This window comes from Narcine bancroftii, chromosome 1, assembly GCF_036971445.1.
Source record: "Narcine bancroftii isolate sNarBan1 chromosome 1, sNarBan1.hap1, whole genome shotgun sequence".
In the NCBI taxonomy this organism is placed as follows: Eukaryota; Metazoa; Chordata; class Chondrichthyes; order Torpediniformes; family Narcinidae; genus Narcine; species Narcine bancroftii.
Window position 1 is genome coordinate 428,436,068 of NC_091469.1, and position 9,617 is coordinate 428,445,684.

At 37.5% G+C, this 9,617-nt stretch overlaps 1 long non-coding RNA gene across 1 annotated transcript; it reads left to right on the plus strand.

Annotated features, from left to right (window-relative positions):
- Window positions 1–4,912: 4,912 nt before the first annotated feature.
- Window positions 4,913–7,023, plus strand: LOC138753457 (uncharacterized). Its single transcript, XR_011351183.1, has 3 exons — window positions 4,913–4,983; window positions 5,077–5,143; window positions 6,961–7,023. It is a non-coding gene; the product is annotated as an uncharacterized lncRNA (long non-coding RNA).
- Window positions 7,024–9,617: the final 2,594 nt, after the last annotated feature.

A 9,617-nucleotide genomic window follows, 5' to 3' on the forward strand; every position in this document is an offset into this window, starting at 1 on the left:
GCAAGTATATGATGATGTTTATTGCCCATGTCAGATGGCAAAGTTGGAGAGAAAGAAAAAAAAATTCTATCTCATCAAAAATGCCTCTGAAATGTTGGGTCTTTTTCAGGATACTGAATTAATCAAAGATGTTTGCAGTTCTCAATGAAGATCAGAAAGAATTGTGCAGGAAAACTAGTGTGGGTTTCATTTTTTTTAACAGTACAGTTATATATTGTATTATAAAATTCAAAAAGAGAGAGGGGAAAAAAAACCTTACAATTCCGACCCCCTACCACTAAGCAAAGTTAAAATCTGTCACACGTATTAATAACCTCAAGATGGATAGCACAGCACCAAAGCTTCAGAACAACCCTAATCCTTTAGGTTTGGATAATAGTCCATAAATGGGCCCCACGTCTTTTGGAAGCTAATATTTGACCCTATAATGGCACATCTAATTTTTTCTAAACTTAAACAAGACGTATATCACTTAAAGTCTTAACTTGTTTAACCTTTCCTTGTAACTCAATTCCTGAAGTCCAGGCAACATCCTAGTAAATCTTCTCTCCCCTTTTTCTATCTTATTGATATATTACCTACAGTTCGGTGGCCATAAATGTACATAATACTCCAAATTTGTCCTCATCAATGTTTTATACAACTTTCCATAACATCCAAACTCCTATTCTCAATATTTTGATTTATGAAGGCCAATATGCAAAAAATTCTCTTTACAGCCCTATCTACCTGTGATGCTACTTTCAGGTAACTATGTTTTTGTATTCCCAGATCCCTCTTTTCTACTGCACTCCTCAGTGTCCCACCATTTACCATTTATGTCCTTTCTTGGTTTGTCCTTCCAAAATGCAACACCTCATATTTGTCTGCATTAAATTCCATCTTCCATTTTCAGCCCATTTTTCAAGCTGATCCAGATCCCTCTGCAAGCTTTGAAAACCTTCTCTGCTGTCCACAATCTTAATGTCATCTACAAACTTGCTGATCCAATTTACCACATTGCCATCCAGATCATTGATATAGATGACAAACAACAATAGTTCCAGCATTAATCCCTGAGGCACATCACTAGTCACAGGCCTCCATTGTGAGAAGCAATCATCCACCACTACTCTCTGGCTTCTGCCATTCAGCCATTGTCAATTCTAGTCATTACTTCACCATGAATACCTAATGTGTGCACCTGCCTAACTAACCTCCCATGTGGGACCTTGTCAAAGGCCTTACTAAAATCCATATAGACAATATTTCCAGCCTTTCTTTTGTCAATGTTTCTGGTAACCTCCTCAGAAAGCACAACAAGATTGATTAAACACCATCTACCATGCACAAAGCCATGTTGACTATCCCTAATCAGTTTCTGGTTATCCGAATAATTATGTATCTGATCTCTTAAAACACCTTCCAATAATTAAACTACTACTGATGTCAAGCTCACTGGCCTATAATTTCCAGGGTTACTTTTGATGCTCTTTTAAAACAATGCAACCTTGTGAGTTACCCTCAAATTCTCCAGCGCCACATCTGTTACTAATGATATGTTAAATATTTCTGCCAGAACCCCTGCAATTTCTACACTAGCCTCCTTCAAGGTACGAGGGAATATCTTGTTAGGCCCTGGAGATTTATCCATTTAATACATCAAGCATTTCCTCCTCTTTAATCTGTATAGGTTCCATGACATCAATGTTACCTTTGGAGGTCTTCCACTTACCTCACACATCCTTGCCCAAAATCAACTTATCCAAATCCATGCATTCTAGGTCTTTTCTCATTTCCTCCAAGTTCGCCTTCCTACAATTTAGAATCTCAACCAAATGCCCAGCCCTATCCTTTTCCATATTTAATTTTGAAACTAATGGCATTATCATCACTGGACCCAAAAATGTCACCTGTCCTGTCTTATTCCCTGATAGCAGATCCAGTATTTAATTCTCCCTAGTTGGTACCTCTATATATTGATTTAGAAAACATTCCTGAATACGTTTGAAAAGTTCCAAGCCATCCAGCCCTTTTAAAGTATAGAAGTCCCAGACAATATGTGAAAAATTAAAATCTACTATTACAACCTTGTTTTCTGCAGGTGTCTGCTATCTCTTTACAGATTTGCTCCTCCAATTTACATTAAATATTGGGTGTTATATAATACTGAGGTTACATGAGTGAGACCTGATCAACAGGAAAGGTATGTCTCGTGAATGTGGTCATTCCTTTCCCATTCATCAGGTTCACCTATATATCCTCAATAGTTGAGCCCTCTGATCTATTCGGCCTGAACACAGATGTGATATTTTCCTTGATGAGCAATGCCTTTCCTTCCCCTCCCCTCCCATCCCTATCACATCTGATGCAACAGATGTCTGGAACATTGAGCTGCCTGTCCTGCCCCTCCTGCAACCGTTTCACTAATGATCACATTGCCATAATTCCACGTGGCAATCCATTCTCTCAGCTCATCTGCTAATCCTACAATACTCCTTGCATTGAAATAGATGAATGTGAGAACATTTCCACCACATACATTGACATCTAACAATGCATGCAATTTTCACATCATCTTTACCTTCCTCCACTCTATCTGCTCTAGTTCTCTGGTTCCCATCCTCCTGAAAATTTAGTTTAACCCCCCTACCCCCCCACCCACCCCCCCCCCCCCCAGCAAGACTAGAATACCTTCTAGTTAGGATTTTAGTTTCCCTGCAGTTCAGATGCAAGCTGCCTCATTGGAACAAGTCCCATCTTCCCTGGAAGATGGCCCAATGATCCAGAAATCTGAAGCCCTCCCTCCCTCACCATATCTTTAGCCATGTGCTAACCTGCAGTATTCACCTATTTCTAACCTCATTGGTATGTGGCATGGCAAGCAATCCTGAAATCAAAAGCCTGGAGCTGGTGTCCAACCTAATGCCTAACTACATGAACACTCCTTGCAGGACCACCTCACTCTTCGTACCCATGGTCATTGGTTCCCTACATGAACCATGACATCTGGCTGCTCACCTTCCCTCCTGAGAATGTCATGAACTCAGTCTGAGATATCTTGGACCCCTGCACCAGCGAGGCAACATACCATTCGGGATTTTTGATCCCTTCCACAGAACCTCTTATCTGTCCCCCTAACTATGGAATCCCCTATCACTACAGCTTGCCTCTTCTTCTCCTTTCCCTCCTTAGCCACAGGACGAGACTGCATGCTAGAGATCTGATCTCTATGGCCTGTCCCTGGTAGGTCATCCATCAACAGTATCCAATGCTGATTCCAAACACGTGGCTCCTGACAAAAACTCCATCTGTAGTCCTGATCTCACTACTGGATCCCACTCTCTCCGCTCCACCTCAGACATCATTTCCATGACCATGACTCTCCAACCCCCACCCCCCCTCCCGACCCAAACCTTTTCTCCCACTTTAAGCCTTCTTCCTCCTCCTGGATACCTCATCCTGGCCAACTGCCTGCTCTGAACCTTTTTATTTCCAACTTCCCCCAAAACATCAACAGTCTCAACTTCACCACCGACCCCCTCTCGTATTCTAACCTTACTTCCTCTGAATGCTCTGCCCTCTTACCATCCCAACCTCACCATCAAACCCACAGATAAGCGTGGTGCTGTTCTGGTTTGGTGCACTGACTTCTACCTTATTAAGGCCAGTTGCCAGCTCTCAGACACCTACTCCTACCTACCCCTTCCACAGGACCCCACCATGGCATATCAAGCCACTGTCTCCAACATCATCTTCAACCTCATCACCTCTGGTCACTTCTCCCCCTCAGCTGCCAACCAGGAGAAGTAATGGTGGCAAGGTCAATTTTGTCATTTAAGGAAAATTTGGTTAGGTATTTGGATGGGAGGAGAAAGGAGGATTATGGGCAGGGTGTAGGTAGGTGGGACTAGAGGAGAGTACTTAGTTCAGTGTGGACTAGAAGGGCCAAAATGGCCTGTTTCCGTGCTGTATTTGTTATATGGTCATTATGGTTAAAAGGAAGATTTGGGAGAAAATCAAAGTGCCTGAGGATCCCTTGAATCCTCTTTCTCAGTTGATCTGATTGGCACAGTCCCTCAACTGAGGGAGACCTGTTGCCCTGCTGGAGATTTGTAAATTTTCACAAAAATCTAAAGAAAAACTCCAAATGCTGGAAATCTGAAATAACAAAAATGCTACATCTGTGGAAAGAGAAGCAGAAATAATGTTTCAGATCTGACACCCTTCTTTAGAACTAATGCCTTGAAACATTAACCTGGTTGTTCTTTCCATGGATGCTACCTGATCTGCTGAGTGTTTCCAGCATTTTCTCGGTTTTTTTTGTAAAGTTTCATACTTGGCACGTAATTGACAGTGTCTTCAACCAGCAATCAAATCAAAATCAAAAGTAGTCCATATTATAATTGTACTCTGTGTTGTGATGTAAGGCTGAAGCCAGACTCCAATAACTGGTGACATTTATTAGTTTGGTTTCTGAATGCTGTTTATTTACTTTGATTGTACATTTCCCTTGGATGGCAATCACCTCTCTCCAAATATCAGACTATTGTGTAGTCTGATAGATTGAGAAATGTACTGCAAGTGTAACTAAAATACTGTTCTGTTGTTAGTCCAAGTGTTTTTTTTTACATTTACTGCTGTTTCATGTTGTGAATGTTCTTGGGAGACCCTAGTAATTTGCAACTCTAGTATACTTCTATGAATGCTTATTTATACCATGGCTAGCTGACGTCACAAAGGATTTCTGTGGGTCTTTACTCAAGTACAATTATTGTTGCTCCATTTACAGTTGGTTTCCTTTCAGTTTGGAAGAAAGTTCACTTTTCGTAAGATGCTAGAAGATTTGCTGACATTTTGTGAAAGAGTTTCCTGGTCATTTGCAATTGAAGTGTAGTTCTGTTTTTAAAAGGGGAATTATGCTGCAGTCAATATAAATTCAAGTTGTAATGAGATGGACACCTGAAAAAGCCTTCACTCTGCTTGGATTTGTTTCTCTAAGGGGTAATATCAAACTTGTAATATATTGTACCACAACTTTTATGCCATTTACCTATAACTAAAAAAAAAATAAATGGCATTTCTAAACCCTAACAGAATCAGAAGAACACAGGAGGGGACTTTCAACTATAGGAAAAGCAAGGATGATCTTGTATCAGGCAAGGTAAGCATTATGAATTGCAATGCATGGAATTAATCTGAGGGTAACATTAAATAGTGCAGAGAAGGGACAGTAAGCAATTTTTAAAAAACCAGTGGGGTAAAGGTTTGCGGACAGAAAACCTTTGCACCATATGTCCTGCTGGATTAAACAGAAGGATCTATTCAAAACAATTTGATCATATTTTCATCAGTCAGAGTCTTGATATTTCTATGGGTGGTTTAGGATCTGGGACTGAAGGGGGATAGTGGAGTCAGGAGTGAAGTGCATGGAAGAGTGGAAGACTTTTTGCTCCTCCTGTCAGCAAATAATGTAAATAAACATAATTAGATGCTACTTCCCAAACTTCTCACCTTTTAAATTGTCTCATTGCAGATTAATTGCAATAGAATTTATATTTCTATTGATCATGGCAAATAATAATAGTTCATGACATCATTTGGCCATGATTAACTTTGAGAAACAAATGTTTTATATATTCATATGTTAATGTAATAATTTATGGACAGCATATAAATAGTTTCTGATTTTATTTGAAGTTCAGATATATTGCTACCATAATTGCATTATTGTCATTGAGCATTGCCATTGACAATAGTGATTATATCAAATTTCAGTACATATTCTGTTCTTCATCACAAAGTTTTTATGGTTTACTTTGTTCAGCTAAGCCTGGAATGTTAGGGAATCCAGATTCTAAGTATTTGTCAAGGCCTGAGGGCAAGCAGATTCTTACAGAAGGTTACAATGAAGTTGAATCAGCAAGCAATGTAAGGGTGCAGGTGTGTTAACCTTTTATAGAACCTAATAACCTAAATACGCCTGAGAACAGCACCTAGTAGCCTGAATGTGCCTGAGATTGTCTGATCTCGGAAGCTAAGCAGGCTCAGGACTGGTCAGTACTTCAAGGGGAGACTCCCTAGGAACACCAAATGCTCTAAGCTTCTATGAGGGATGCTGGCCAAAGTGGCGACTCTCTGTCTGCCTTTCGTAGACAAAAGTTAAAGAATTTCATGTATGTAACATTCTAAAAGTAGTATTGAGTGATGGTACTTTTACTTTTAAGTATAACAAGACTGCAGACACCATGGTTGAAGTAAACACAAAATACTGGAGAAACTCAGCAGGTCAAACAATGTACCGTAATTTACTGAGCAAAGATTAAAGGTACATAACCAACATAAATTCTGACTATTCAGAGAATAAAAATAATGTAGCAGGGGAATCATCTGCCTAACTAGCTTTAAAAGTTTTAGCATTTCATTCTGAAAATAAACGTAAAATATAATACCATTACACCCCCCCCCCCAATCATTCTTGTACGATATGAAACTTCAAAAGAATTTTAAAATTTCCCTCCCATTTACATCAGTGGCGCAAGCCAATATAAATCAGATGACTTTTTACCAGTACAACAGATATCCCCTATTTATTCTCTTGTTAACTTAAGCTATCACTCTTTTTTTTTTTAACTGAGGGATAAACTATAAATAACATGGTACAATTTTACTTATATGCTCTATGAAGAAAAGGACAGTCCTAAAGTATTGGTAAACAAGAAATCAGATGCTGGGGTCCAGTACAGTACACTGAAGTGCTGTAGAAATTCAACAGGTCCTGTAGCATCCATAGATGACAAAAGGCAGTTGATATTTTAAGAGTTAGCTTCAGTTTCTCCAACACTGTCTCATTCTGTGTGCATGTCACACATTAATATAATCTGAGATGGGTTAAAATTCAAAGTAATATTTTATAGAATATATTAATATGATTTGTTTCCTCACTCTCTTTGTCTATCTTTATCTATCTTCATCATTTAGGACTATTTCTAAAAGTTAAAGTGTACATGTAATGATACTCATGAAGCACACAGTCTTTTTGCATGTTACCTTGCATACACAGGTAAAGAGATAAAAACAGATATAAATGTTTTTAATCATAAATTTTGAATGTATGCTCTAGTTCTTTTCTACTAAGTCTTTTTTTAAAGAGCATTGAAATAATTGTATTATAAAGAACAGATGCCTGAAAGAAATTTTCAATACTGGATACTTCATATTTTGCAAACAACTTCAGATTGTTCAAAATGAAATGTACAACATCTCTGGGTTTCATCCCAGGTTTTAACAAGAGGTTAAGGTCTTGAAATAAAGGCCTTGATGAAGTCATAAAGGAAATGCAAATAAAATTTATTTTAGATGTCCTGATTAGAAATGTTGAATAATTTTATTTTGTGTTTTATACAAGAATGTATAAGGAAATATTATACAAATAGTGCAATAAAAGACATGATTACACAATCTTAGGCAAAGCGCCAACATAAATTATGAAGATCAGTTAATCAACCAAGTCAAAATCTTTTGGAATGAAAACTGATAATAAGTTCTAAAGGTTGTAATCATTTATACAGAGAAGTCATTGTACATGTAAAAACATTATAATCTAATTTGTCTGCATGCCGTTTAATTGTACATTATGTCAGGTCCATTTCACATTTATTTATTCCGCTGATGTTTTTGCAATACTGTATATTTATATTTATCTGGATATTTTAAAATCCAGTTTAATTTTGTTTTATTTTAAAGTTAAGTTTTATGTTGTCAAAAGTGGGAAAGTCTTGATATACAAAAATAAATAACTTTCTCGAAACAAAGTTTTAAGTGGACTGGTGTTAGATTGTTTTTTTTATGCACCATTCTTTTATCCAATTGTTGTTACTGACATACATATTGCAAAATGTCTGTATTTTTTACAATTTAAAATGGCAGATTAATAAAAATTGTGCTTATGCTACATTATGAACATGGCAGAGGATTTGCCTTTAAACAATTATGCATTAACATCATGGTATTCAATTTCAGTTGGATTGGATAAATTGAGTTTACAAAAGACTGGCTCTATGTATCTTGGTTGCTGAATTTCTTGTGCAAGTTCCGAACTCTTGAGTTGGTCAGGACAATTCAAGTGCAAATACCAGGATCAAATGAATTACACGTCCAAGAAATTCTAGTTACTTCAAAAGTAAGCATGGTTGTGTGCAAAATATGAAAACTGTTGCACTATGTAACAGTCAACAATTGTAAATAGAGACATGTTGTCTGTGCCATCTCATACAGTCCATAGCGGACCTATAACCATAGTTTTTGATATGGAAGTCAAATCAAATCTACTTTTTTATATAGATTTTTTTCAGTTCCTCGTAACTGTACTTGAAAGGATCAATTTATTTTGTTTTTGCAAATAACATGGTGTATTGTGTGGAAAGAAACTAGCGGCCAGTTCACTTAACATTTGTCACAGAGAAAATATTGAAAGGCACTGTTAAAGATGTTATCACAAGGCATTTTGAAAAATTCAAGGTAACTGGCAATTTCAGCATTTTCTTTCATGAAAGGGAACTCTGGTTTATTGGAGTTCTTTGAAGAACTAACATGTGCACTGGGTAGAGTGGAACTTTTGGATGTGCCATGCACAGATTGCCTGAAGCATTTGATGAGTATCTTATTGAGGAACTTAAAAATTTCCAGTGTAGGAGGTAACATGGGAAGAAATGGCTGGCAAACTGGAAATGGAGAGTATGCATAAATGGGACAATGTCTAATCAGCAGTACATAATGAGTGCTGCACCATTACGTGAATAACCTGGAGCTACCAGAGATATGGTTGCCTCATTTACTGATACCACTAAGACAGTTTGGAAAGTAAGCTGTGAAAATTATATAAGGAAGACACAAAAGTGTGGCATTGTTAGTGTCGCGAATAGTGCCACGCTGCTACGGTACCAGTGATCAGGGATGGGGTTTGAATTCTGTAAGGAGTTTGTATGTTCTCCCCACGTCTGCATGAATTTCCCCGGAGATCCAGTTTCCTCCTACTTTCATTGTAGGTTAATTGGGTGGTACAGGTCCGTGGGCTGAAATGGCTTGTTACCAAGCTGTCTGTCTAAATTGAAAAGGATCGTGAGCAAGATGTGGCAAATGACGAATAATGTAGAAATTATAAATCATTTTGGCAGTGAAAATGATTTTTTAAAAAAACAAAGAATAGAAAGATGAGGCTTGTATTCAATGGAATTTAAAAGAATGAGAGGAGTCTTGATTGAACTTTATAAAATCATGATGGATATGGAGAGTGTTTCTTCTGTGGAAGAATCTAAATCAAGAGATCACAATTCAAAAATTAAAGGTTGTTCATTTAAAGCAAAGATGAAATTACATTTTTCACAGAGGATTTTGGAACTCTATAGCTCAAAAAGAATAAAGGCAAAATCAGAGTATTTTTGAGGTGAAGTAAAATAGATCATCAAGAGGTAACTGGGGCAAGGGGGAATGCAGGTCAAATAAGTTATAAATCTTGAGGAGCTGAGTAGTTTACACTCACAATTAATTTGTGTTCAAAGACGAGTTGGGTAGGTATTTATATTTTGAACCTATAAGATAACATGTTTTTGGCTCATTGTCATGTTGTGATTGCCTCA